Source organism: Lithobates pipiens, unplaced genomic scaffold, assembly GCF_037356315.1.
Source record: "Lithobates pipiens isolate NorthernLeopardFrog02 unplaced genomic scaffold, aLitPip1_a1.2 Scaffold_19, whole genome shotgun sequence".
NCBI lineage: Eukaryota > Metazoa > Chordata > Amphibia > Anura > Ranidae > Lithobates > Lithobates pipiens.
The window spans coordinates 492769157-492781412 of NW_027507764.1; the positions used below are offsets into that span (position 1 = coordinate 492769157).

The window sequence follows — 12256 nt, forward strand, 5'->3', positions numbered from 1 at the left end:
TCTTTTAGAGCCAGTGATTCCCTTCACCGTAAGAACAATCATTGCGGCTGTCCAGTCACTTGATCATTCTTACATTCTTACCGCCGCCAGGGGATGTCCCTCCCCCTCCTGCCACCCTCTAGAATCGACCGATTGAACAAATTAAATGGGGAGCACTAGATTTTGCCATCCTTCTTTTGCATATCTATCATATCTGGTGAGATGATCCTAGTTTTTATCTAATGGAAATAAGCGATTTGAATTAGGAAAGTGATTACCAGCACCACGCCAGCCTTCTCTATTATCCCCAGAGAGGAACACTACTGAATTGACTCAGATGTGAGGTGAACAGCCTGTGAGACTGGTGGATGAAAGCACAGGCATTTTAGATTTTTGCACCATTGATGTATTGTTTTTTTTTTTATTCACTCCAATCAGTCACAGATACTATATATGAACCTTCAGCAATATAGGTTTATTGATTACCATTTTTTGTTAAACTTTTATTATTGATGTTTTTTAAAGCACAGCACTGTATTGTTTATTTGCACCTTTTAAGTGAAGTGAAAACACAAGTGATAGCAGCTATTATTAATTAATCAAAATTTGTTTACACCACTTTATTTCACAAGATTGCGCATATTGACATAACAAACATGTTATACTTACCTTCTCTGTGCAGTGCTTTTGCACAGACCAGTCCCAATCCTCCTCTTCTTGGGTTCCGCCCCAGTACTCCTGGCCCCTACCTCTTGTCAAGTGCCCCCATAGCAAGCAGTTTTCAATGGGGGTACCCGAGCAGGTATTTACCACTGGATTTTAAAATTTTTGCTTTGCTTTTGCAATAAATGAACAAATATCAAAAATGTTGAAAAAAAAATAGTATTTTTTGTACTCACCGTAAAATCCTTTTCTCTGTAATTCACCAACCGACACAGCTCCTCTCTTAGCCATTGGCTTGTTATGCCCACTACTAGGAGAATACTAGGCATTACTTGTTATGTAACACTCAGAACTTTTCAGTTCCACCCAGGGGGCAACAACCCTCCAGCCTGCCATGCAATCATCAGTACGTCAAGAAGCAGTATAACGTAAGAGAAAAAGGAGGGGCGGGTGCTGTGTCAGTCGGTGAATTACAGAGAAAAGGATTTTACGGTGAGTACAAAAAATCCTATTTTCTCTTATATTCACCGACCGACACAGCTCCTCTCTTAGCCATTTGGACGTCCCCAAGCAGTGCCAAACGAGGGGTGGAAAAAACAGCATAGAAAACTTCATCCACCATGGCAAGTGGGAACTAGTGAAACTTTACCCACAAAAAACAACAGTGCATGTAGAAAACCACCACAAAAACAGGGTACCCTCAACAGGAGTGACTACCCACAACCGCACCAAAACTGCGGAATGTGATGCAACAGCGCATTAACTGAACGGTACTGCGTTTTTATGGAAAAACCAGGAAAAAATATTGCATATTCAATTGCAACTATACGGCCACCTGCAAAACTTTGCAGCCAAAACAGGCATCAGCCGATGCACTGACGTCTACCTTGTAGAACTTGGTAAACGTGTGGACAGATGACCAGGTCGCCGCTTTACACACCTGAGCAACAGACGCTTGGTGTTGGAAGGCCCATGACGTTCTGATTGCCCTTGTGGAGTGGGCTGTGACTGGAGAGGGGGGTCTGTCTCTTCAAGGCATAGGCTTGCACTACAATCTGTCTGATCCACCTGGAAATGGTGGCCGATGAGACAGACCGCCATGCCTTTTTTTAGACCAGCCACCGAAACAAACAGCGAGTCTGACTTCTGAAAGGGAGCAGTGGCAGACAAATACACCTTTAGAGCCTGAACCACGTCCAGAGCGTGAAGGGTCACTTCCTTAGGGTCTTTTGGCTTAGGACACAGAGATGGTAATACAATGTCCTCATTGATATGAAAAGCAGAGACCACTTTCAGCAGAAAAGACAGTTGCGGACGCAACACTACCTTATCCTTGTGGATAACCAGATAAGGCGACTTGCAGGACAAGGCCGCCAGTTCCAAAACCCTCCTGGCTGATGTGATGGCCGCTAGAAAGACCACTTCCTGGGAAAGAGTCAACAGGGGAATCTCCCTGATATTTTCAAACGACGGTTTTTGAAGTGCTGATAACACCAGGTTCAGATCCCACGAGGGTAATGGTGGATGCACCGGAGGGACTACGTGTCGCACCCCCTGAACAAAGGTACTCACTAAGGAGTGAGGTGCCAGGGGTCGCTGAAAGAAGACAGCCAAGGCTGGTATCTGCCCTTTGATGGTGCTTAATGCCAATTTTTGGTCTACTCCTTGCTGAAGAAACAGCAGGATCCTGGATATAGAAAGGAGCGTGGATGCCATCCTTTCTCCTCACACATGGAAATGTAAGCCTTCCAGGTATGATGATATATCTTCCTAGAGGAAGATTTCCGTGCCCTCAACATAGTTGGGATCACCGAGTCTGACAGACCCCAGTTCCTCAACACCTGGCTCTCAATAGCCATGCCGTTAAAGCCAGCGATGATGGTAAAGCAGGGTGGAGAATCGGACCTTGAGCCAGAAGGTCTTCTCGTAATGGCAGTCGCCATGGGGTGTCTGCCACCAGGCATACTAGGTCTGCATACCAAGGTCGCTGAGGCCAATCTGGGGTGACCAGAATCACTGGGATCCCCTCGACTTCCACTCTGCGGAGCAGATGTGGTAACAGTTTCAGTGGAGGAAAGGTGTAGATCAGCTGGTACTGATCCCACGGAGCCACCAGCATGTGTAACGCATCTGCCCATGGATCTCTTGTCCTGGACACGAATCTCGGTACCAATTGAGACGGGAGGCCAGAAGATCCACGTTTGGTATGCCCCACCTCAGGCACAGAAGCCTGAATACCTCCGGATGCAACGCTCATTCTCCTGGGTCCAACATCTGGCGACTCAGATAGTCCGCCTGCCAGTTCTCCACTCCTGGGATGTAAATGGCCGACAGGGCCGGTACATGTCGCTCTGCCCACCGAAGTATGTGAGTGACCTCCCGTGCGGCGGCTGAGATTTTTGTTCCTCCTTGGTGATTGATGTATGCCACAGCCGTGACATTGTCTGACTGGATCCTGATCGGATGCCCTTGCAGTCTCATCGACCATGTGGAGAGGCACAGCCTGATCACTCTAAATTTGAGCAGATTGATTGGCAACTTGGATTCTTCCGTCGACCAGAGGCCCTGAGCCGACTGAATCCCCATCACTCCACCCCAGCCAGATAGACTGGCATCCGTTGTGTTCACTGTCCACCTCAGAGGTAGGAATGATTTCCTGACTGAATCACCAGGGACCTCAACCACCAGATGAGTGAGTCTCTGACTGACTGGATTACCTGGATCTGTCGATCCAGGGACAACTGAGATTTGTCCCATTTTGTAAAAATCTCCTTCTGCAGGACTCTGGTGTGGAACTGGGCATAAGGTACTGCCTCGAAGGAAGCTACCATGAGACCCAGCACCCGCATGCAAAAGCGGAGCGACGACCACTTGCGGTTCATAAGCCGTTTTACCACGGATCTCAGAGTCTGCAGTTTGTCTAAAGGGAGAAACACTCTTGCTTCCATGGAGTCCGGCAGCAAGCCTAGGTACTCCAGATGCTGGGTCGGTACGATCACCGACTTCTTTAGGTTCAACAGCCACCCAAATTCTTGCAGGGTCTAAATGGTGATTGCCACATCCTCCTCTAATTCTGAGGCGGAAGATGCTCTCAGGAGGAGATCGTCCAGGTATCCTACGATCGCGATCCCACGTTGCCATAGCAACGCCAAAACTGGAGCCAATACCTTTATAAAGACTCGGGGGGCTGATGCCAGACCAAAAGGAAGAGCCACAAACTGGTAGTAGGCTTCTCCAACTGCAAACCACAGAAATTTTTTATGCCAAAAGGTATATAGGTATGTGCAGGTATGCATCCTGGATGTCTAAGGACGCCAGGGAGTCCCCTTGATGGAGTGCAGAAACTACTGAGCGAACTGATTGCATTCTGAACCTCTGTACTTTTACAAAGTGATTGAGGGCTTTTAGGTCCAAGATTGTGGTTCCCAAGAAGGAAGGGCACGTCCAAACAGATTTGAGTAGAATCCCTGGAAGCGTTCCGATTCCGGAACCGGTACAATCACCCCACGATTCAGCAGGTCCCTTACTGCCCCCAAGAGGGCCTCCCGGCAAGCCGGGGATACGGGTATGTTGGAGGGGAAGAATCTGTTTGGCGGCCAAGAGAGAAACTCTATCTTGTAGCCTGTGGAAATCAGATCGCAGACCCATTGGTCGGATAAGCGAGAGGACCACCAGGCTGCAAACTCCCGAAGGCGACCCCCCACCCGAGACATGGGTGGGGGCAAACCTTCATGCGGTAGCACTTTTATTTGCAGGCTTGGTATGCTTGCGGTTCCAGGGACATTTTTGACCGTCCGTGGTCGTCCTGTCGTGTGGGGGCGTTTTGTCGAAGCTCCGGGCGGACAAAAAAGCCATTTGTGAGCGCAAAAAGAGGGCCCTTGCCTACGGCATGGCTCCTTAGCCTTCCCGGCCTGTGGGAGTAAGGTACTCTTAACACATGTGGCATTTTTAATAATGTCATCCAAAGAGACTCCAAAGAGCCGGTCACCAAGGAAGGGAAGATCCGTCAGGGTTTTTTTTGGATGCCTCGTCAGCAGACCAGCAAAATCAGGCGCCTCAGCACCACAGCTGACACTGAAGCCCTGGATAACAGAGGGAGAGTATCCAGGGCCGCGTCACAGACGTACTTAAGGCCTTGCACTAGTTGGTTTGCTAGTTCCACACAGACAGGAGAAGCCCGTTGCTCTCCCAATTCACAGTGCAAAGGTTTTGCCCACTCAGTCAGTGTCTGCGACACAAGTGAGGATGCCAGTACTGGTCGCACGGCTGACCTCACAACCGTAAACAGGGAACGAGCTACTGCTTCGGCCTTCCTGTCCGTGGGATCCTTGAATGCAGGAGTCCCCTCAACTGGGATCATAGGTACTTTATTTAACCTAGATACTGGGGGGTCCACGACCGGAGGAGCCGACCATTTTTTGAGAAGGCTCTCCTCATAAGGCTCTCCTCATGTATTTGGGGACCGAAAAGGTCCGTTGCGGGCAACCCCATTCCTTTTAAATGAACTTGTTAAAATAAGTCAGATACGGGAACACCTTAGGTGAACGTGCTGGCTTGCGGGATCCAAAAGGGACCGGTACATCAGCAGAGGGCTCTGCTGGCTCCTGAATCTTCAGGGTATCACGCACAGCTGTGATAAGTGCTCCAACACAAGCGCTTTATCGTGCCCGGACCCGGACTCATTCTCACTGTCCGAACGGTCCTGGTCAGCGTCGTCTGACAGGGGTCACCAGCCTCAGCAGGACCCGAGTCTACATCAGAGCTCTCCCCAGAGGACGGGGAGGCAGGGGCCGCTTTATTGCACCTTTCTTCCCACGCACCGCCTCCATCTTGGCAACAAACGAATTGAGGACCGCCGTCAGGGTGTCCATGGGCAGAAACACCAGTTTCTGAAGCCATGCTGACCCTACCCTGCCTGCCACCTGAAGGGGACTTAGGACAGTGACAGTCCCACCCTCCTTGCTGTTCCTGGCTGAGGGCTCTATCCCGCCAGACTCACCACCCTGAAGAGTTCTGCGCTGTCCCACAAGTATTGCCTGTAGTCCCTGTGTACTCCCAGGTGCAGAGGAAACAAGAGCTGTGTCGGTGGCAGCCACTGTAATTAGCGACCAAACCGCTCTCAAATGTGCTCAGGCTTGAATAAAAAGACCGCCCAGCATCCAGTACAAAGACAGAAAACACAGGGGGAAAAGGCTGTGAGAGCACATGAGCCATGTTGCTGCTAGAGAACACTGAAAAACGTGTTCAGGCTTCCCGAAAATGTCTGCCAGTGTCCTGAATAGGAGCACTAGTAAAATGGCCACTGAAGCCCAGGAAGGCATGCTGCCCTCGCCCACACCTAAAATGTCCGCCAGCAGCTCCATGAGGTACAGAAAGAAAAACGATGGCAGAGAACACAGCGATGTACCAGACAACAGCAGACCCTCACAGGCACCTTCCAGCGGCATAAAACACAGGACCCAGGACACCGCTAGACAGCCAGCCCCCATCCCAGGTGAGAGCCCCTGTATATGCACTCACACACCGCTCAGCAGCCACATGCAGCATCCCCCCAGGGAGGGGGGAAAGATAGTGACAGGGAGAGAAGAGAGGGAGGTGAGGGACCCCCGAATCGACATCCCAGGGAACGCCCAGCTGCTAAGCCCCACCGAGGTAGGGAGAGCTGTACTTACCAGTCCTGAAGAGCTGGGAGACATTCCATTACAGATCCACTCACTGATCAGTACAGGGTGGCTGCTGGCCTTGGCCCACTGTGACGCAGACATCAGTAGCCCTGTCATATGTGGGCCCCGGAGCATAAAGGCTCACCGGCCACCTCTGGAGCTGAGGTTTCGTCATGGCCTGCCGAGTGCCTAGCTATGGCTGGACTTTGACACAAGCCAAAAGGCTTGTGTCAAAGTCAAAGTAAGAACCCCTGCGCAGCACAAACTGTACGATGAGTACGTAGACGAACCTTCAGGACCTCAAGTTCTGTACAGGCATCTCCCCCCAGGCTCTGGGGATCATTATTCCAGAGACCTGTTCTGCCATCATTCAGCTCCTGCTGAAGGACTATATTATACTAATTTTTAACCTTAAACATCACATTCTATGTATTTCATGATTGCTAATGTCTTGCATTTCTTTCCTCATTCCCTAATTACCATCATTGCAATATGCTCTAATTCATATGCTCTGCCCCTTTGTCCTCATGCGGATTTGCCTCACTAACTTCCCCACCATGCTCTTCTTGGCCCCTAAAACTATAGTCTAGTCACTTGACAATGTCTTTTGGCAGCTCCATAGTATTGCTTTCCCCTAAACACCCCCTAAAATCTCTACAAATGTGATGTGTGTGCTTCAATTCATGCAAAGTGACCTTTTTATTGTTTTTTGGAGTTGTGCCAAACTCATTAGGAACCCCCCTCTCCCCAACTGTTACCTCAGCTGATAGCAATCTTCTATCTGATGACTTGACCCAACCCAATACACACTCTAAATACCTTTTTCATGATCACATTTATGGAACAATTCACCAAAGCATGTAGTGTAAGGGCCTGCCTCAATACTTTCAAATGCTAGTTTTATTTTTTTAACACATTAATTTTCTTGCTATATAATAGCAGAATGTCAAAATGTCCTTCCATTTTGTTATTATGACACTTCTTACCTGTCCGGTGGGCTGCCAATAGTGTAACTAAGGAGGGGCTTCACAAAGTATCACACATTATTTAGGCATTCAGCTCTCAATCAAGTGGAGAGGGTTACCTCTCCTAAACATCCCCCCTCATTTTTTATCAAGGGCCCATCAGATGGGGGGGATGGGGGGGTTAGGACTCTCATAAGGGGACCTTATACTTTAGGCTTTAAATACTCATTTAAAAAAATGTTATACTAATTTTGTCCAAAAATGTGGGTGTCTAATCTGCATGCAATGTTGATTTGTCAAATTAATAGTTTTTTTTCTTGTGTTACTACACAGTGTCCTTCAACGCCACAGGAATGGCAGACTGTGGCCTCCCACTTTGCCATTTTTCGTCAAGTTGTGCCTTTTTCAGCAACAGTGCAAACCCAAGTTCAGAGCGAGATGAGGGGAAAGTCTCTTCTTCGGATAATCTTATTATGTTGTGGGTCTGCTACACACACACCTTCTTTTTGTTAACTAATGTGTAGTGCATTACAAATCATGCTCATTTTCAGCACCATGGCAGGAAAATGGCATGATTGTCCAAATTTACACCTCACTGTGGGTGCTTTTTACTAAAGGCACATCCACTATGCACTACAAGTGCACTGCAAAAGTACACCTGAAACTGCACTTGGAGTGCAAAGTGGAGTTGCCTTTAGTAAATCACACTCCTTCTCAGCACAAACTCAAATTTCACTACAAATACATTTTAATCCCAATGAAAAAGGAAGCCACACATTGTTGAGAATTAAACTTTTTAATACAAACACATTCACATGTGCGTTTAGTAAAGGTTTTTACAACAAACCAAGATATTTTGGGTATCCAAAACCCAGTTTAATCATATTTATTTTTTACTTGTTTTTTTGTGTAAACAGGCATGTATCAAACCGTAAAATACAGAACACAGGAACTTACAAAGTTCAACTTGGAAAAGTGAAGACAATATCAGACATGAGTATGTACAAACTGGGCTGATATTGCCTTCATCACATGGGGTGTCACCCCTGAAAAATTCAAATTTGGAAGATGCAAACAGTGTGTCAACATGTGCTATCTCCCATCATGGGGGATCAATGTACATGCTTTGGGGCTGCAACCCCTTCAGACACTTTCAACAAAACATGTACATTGATCCCCCATGATGGGAGATAGCGCATGTTTACACACTCTGTGCATCTTCCCAATTTGGAATTATGCAAAATACACCTTTTTTTTTTTTAAACAAAAATAAAACCCTATCTAGTTTTTTCGTTTTCACACTCTCCCCAAAACATCAATGATGTTCTTCATTTTATTTTTAACATCATTGTTGTTTTGTTGTACAATTTCCAAATCCCTATTGCACCCCATTATCTCCCTGATCAAGATCTGGGCACTTTCACTGGTAAAACTGGAATCTTCCTCCACATCACCTAGAAAAAACAAAACAAACACACCATGTAATCCAAATATGGTGATATACATTGATGAGCTTATCGGAAGCTGTGTTCTCCGACACTCACCTGTTGTGGTGACAATTTGGCCAACTTCCCCGATCTCTCCTTCTTCCTCCTCCTCCTGCTCCTCTGTTTCTTCTTTTGGAAGTTGCCCTTCTTTGGGAGGGGTGTGGTCCCTGGTGTCCTCATGGTCCCTGGTGTCCTCATACTTGCTGAGTCTTCTCTCCCCTGAGAATGTAAACAAAGATTAATTAGCACACAGAGGGCATAAATAGGAATATGAAACATTACTTGGAAGTGTTGTACAATTTTTTTTTTTGGGCCGAGTTACAAGGTGAGAACATTATTGGGGTCACTTTGTTAAGCTGGAATACTTCCCTGCAGAACAATGTTTCATACGAACGAACGAAACCATGACCTTAAAAGTGGCCATTTTAAAATGCACAACATGAAATCAAAGCACATGGAGCATGTATGCAAGCAAGAATAATGATATGAACACACGACAACTACTTACTTTTTTTAAGAACACGCTTGATCCTTAGGTACTGCTCGTGCTCCCTCAGTTTCAGGTCTGACCAGCGTTTTCTCAGTTGATCCTTGGATCGGCGTACCCCAAAATTCTTCAGAAGACTCTTCACAACTTTATTCATGATCTTGGCCTTTCTGATATTTGGGTTTGGGTAAGGTCCATACTTCCCATCATAGTCGGTCCTGTTCAATATGTCGACCATCTCCAACATCTCTCCAAAAGACATATTTGAGGCCTCAAATCTTGTCTTCCTGGTTTGGGACGTTTCAGGCTCCGGGCTTTCCTCACCCTCCTCCTCGTTGGTGGAACTATTATTGCGCACCTGCGTTCTCTCCGCCATGTGCTCTCCCCACTGCGCGGGAAGCGAAGGGGCAGGGAATAGTCTGGAAAGAACATCAGGGGCGGGCGGAGTTTCATGCATGCGCACTGTATATAAAACGCCACACATGTGTATCGTCCGTACGATCTGGGAGGAGAGTGTGAGTCACGGACGCGGCGAACGTCGAAACGAAGGTAACATTTTTAAATTTGTGCTTCACTAGACTAGACTGCTTGTATCTAGGCCGCTGTTGGGACAAGATTAGGAGGGATTTTAATTGCATTATTAGTATTTGAGGGTTTGTCTTGTGTTGTGTCTTGCAGACAAAATGGACCCATTCAACAATCCCAACTTTATGGGGCTATTCCTCGAGCTCTACATGGAGATGCCCTGCCTGTGGCAGTTCCACAACAAATTTTATTATGACAGATCAAAGAGGAACGCAGCACTGGAGAAACTGCTTGCTTTGGTGCAGATCAGGGTCCCCACGGCAGACATGACATATCTGAATCGCAAAATTGTGGCCATGAAGCTTACATATTTCAGGGAGAGAAAGAAGCACCTGGAGTCCTTGAGAGCAGGAGATCCAGATGCTGTTTATTACCCCAGGATGGTGCACTTTGACAGGCTGCATTTTCTGGTAGACCAGGGGGTACCCAGGCCACCACTCAGGCCACCACTCTCCAGGCTTCCTCCAAGGCATCCTTCACCCCCAGCTGAGGCTTCTGATGTACAACCTGGGCCTTCCAGGCAGCACCATGTGGTGGGGCCCAGCTTGAGACAGGTATTGCATTGTTGAACATATTTCTTGTGTTACATTTAATTATGTTAACTAGATGTTCTTATTGATCAGTAAGTTGAGATTTCTCCAAGTGGTTTACATCTTAAGAGACAGTAGTGACCAAAAATGATTGGGACAGGAAAGAAAAATGCTGGTGTCAGAATGATAGTCTGTTCTATTTGGTAACAGTCAAATAGCAAAAGCCAGGAGCACAAAATGTTGTGATTGATGATCAAAAAACTAAAACTATGTCCCCTTTTCATACACAGGAAGACCTCAGTCGGGGGGAGGCTGTGGCAAGTGGCAGCCAGGAGGTCCAACAACGCCCTCCTTCTCCTCCTGCCCCAGCTACAGGAGCCCAGCCACAGCCTGGAAGGATGCCTGGTGGGAAGTCACAAAGGAAGACCAGAGAGTGATGGCCTGGGTTGAGTCTGGTGTGCCAGAAGATGCAGCCTCTTGAAGATCACCATCCTGGGGACAGAAATGTCATCTGAATTTCCTGCTCTCTAGGACTTCAGGAGCAGACTTCTCTCCCTGAGATATGTACTCCTCAGGCCAACAATTTTTTTGTATATGTCATTTAGTCATGTCTGCCCTGTGGGCCAAAGGCTGCACCAAAGTTAAGAAGTTTCTCCAGTGCTGCGTTCCTAGTTTTATTTTCGAGCAAAAAAAATTTATTTTATTTTTGTTTGATGAAATACTTGTGTAATGTGTTTTCCTTCAAAAAGTAGAGTTTATTTGTGAGCAGGCAGGTACATTTCCAAAATACAAAGTGAAATAAATAACAAGGGGTACCAACACTAAACAACCTTCTGTAGATTAAAAAAGAAAATCTAAAAGATACAATAATGTTGTTGTTGTAAGTTTACACCCAAAAATAAAAAGTTAAAAAAAAGGAGAAATGAGCAGTGTCTTTAAAGGAGATTTTTAGGGAATCCCCCCCCCCCAAAAAAAAAACATCCAAAAAAAAAAAAAAAACTATGTGTAGATGTGACTTAAACTAAAATTGTATTGCTGAAATGGTTAAAAAAGAGTAATGAAATCCGTTCGGGAGAAGTGTGTGTGACTATGAGCATCAAAAGAAGTTGGTTCTTGCAGCAATGTAAAGAACAAGAGAATGCGCTTGATGAATGATTTTTTAATTGCAGCGTGACGAATGTGCTATATCGCTTACGAGCAGTAGTTTTACCTGAACGAGCGCTTCCGTGTCGGAATTTGAATGTGAGCATGTGTGGCACTTGGTCCGATGAAAATGCTCTACACATGATCGGATTAGGTCCGTCCGGCCCAGTTGGTTGGGAAATCTTTCCAACATGTTGGAAAATTGGGTCGGACGGAGATTCGGACGGAATCAGTCCAATGCATACCACACACAGTCGGATTATCTGACGGCACGGTCCGATAAGACTCATTCTGACAGATTCTCCGACCGTGTGTACAAGGGCTTATAGATACCATCCAGGGGTAATCAATTTCCTTAGATTTTTTACCCACTGACAATTCTCAAGAGAAGTCTGTAGTCATTCACTGAAGGCTGCTCTTCACACCTAGAAGCTTGTTCCAGCACAGGACTAAGTGCTAGCAATATAAGCAATAGTTGTAGCTGTCATGAATGGCTTCCATTCATGACAGCTTGCTTACTATTGTGATCTAGAATTGGTTACAGCTAATCACATGGTACAGGGTGCCAGGTACCATGTGAAAGCTTTGTGCCAATCACAGCATCACAATAGTAAGCAAGCAGTCATGAATGTAAGCCATTCATGAAGGTTTTGTTTACAATATAATCATGTTATTGCTATGATTGATCAAAGTAATCACATGATGGCCTGGCCACTGTGAGAGTAGTGGTCACAGGATAACATGATCGTGCCAC

General features: G+C 46.5%; 1 protein-coding gene across 2 annotated transcripts in view; it reads right to left on the minus strand.

Annotated features, from left to right (window-relative positions):
* CUNH8orf88 (chromosome unknown C8orf88 homolog) overlaps window positions 1-12256 on the minus strand; it is a 114482-nt gene that overhangs the window by 24688 nt on the left and 77538 nt on the right. The gene's annotated exons all lie outside the window — the stretch shown is intronic.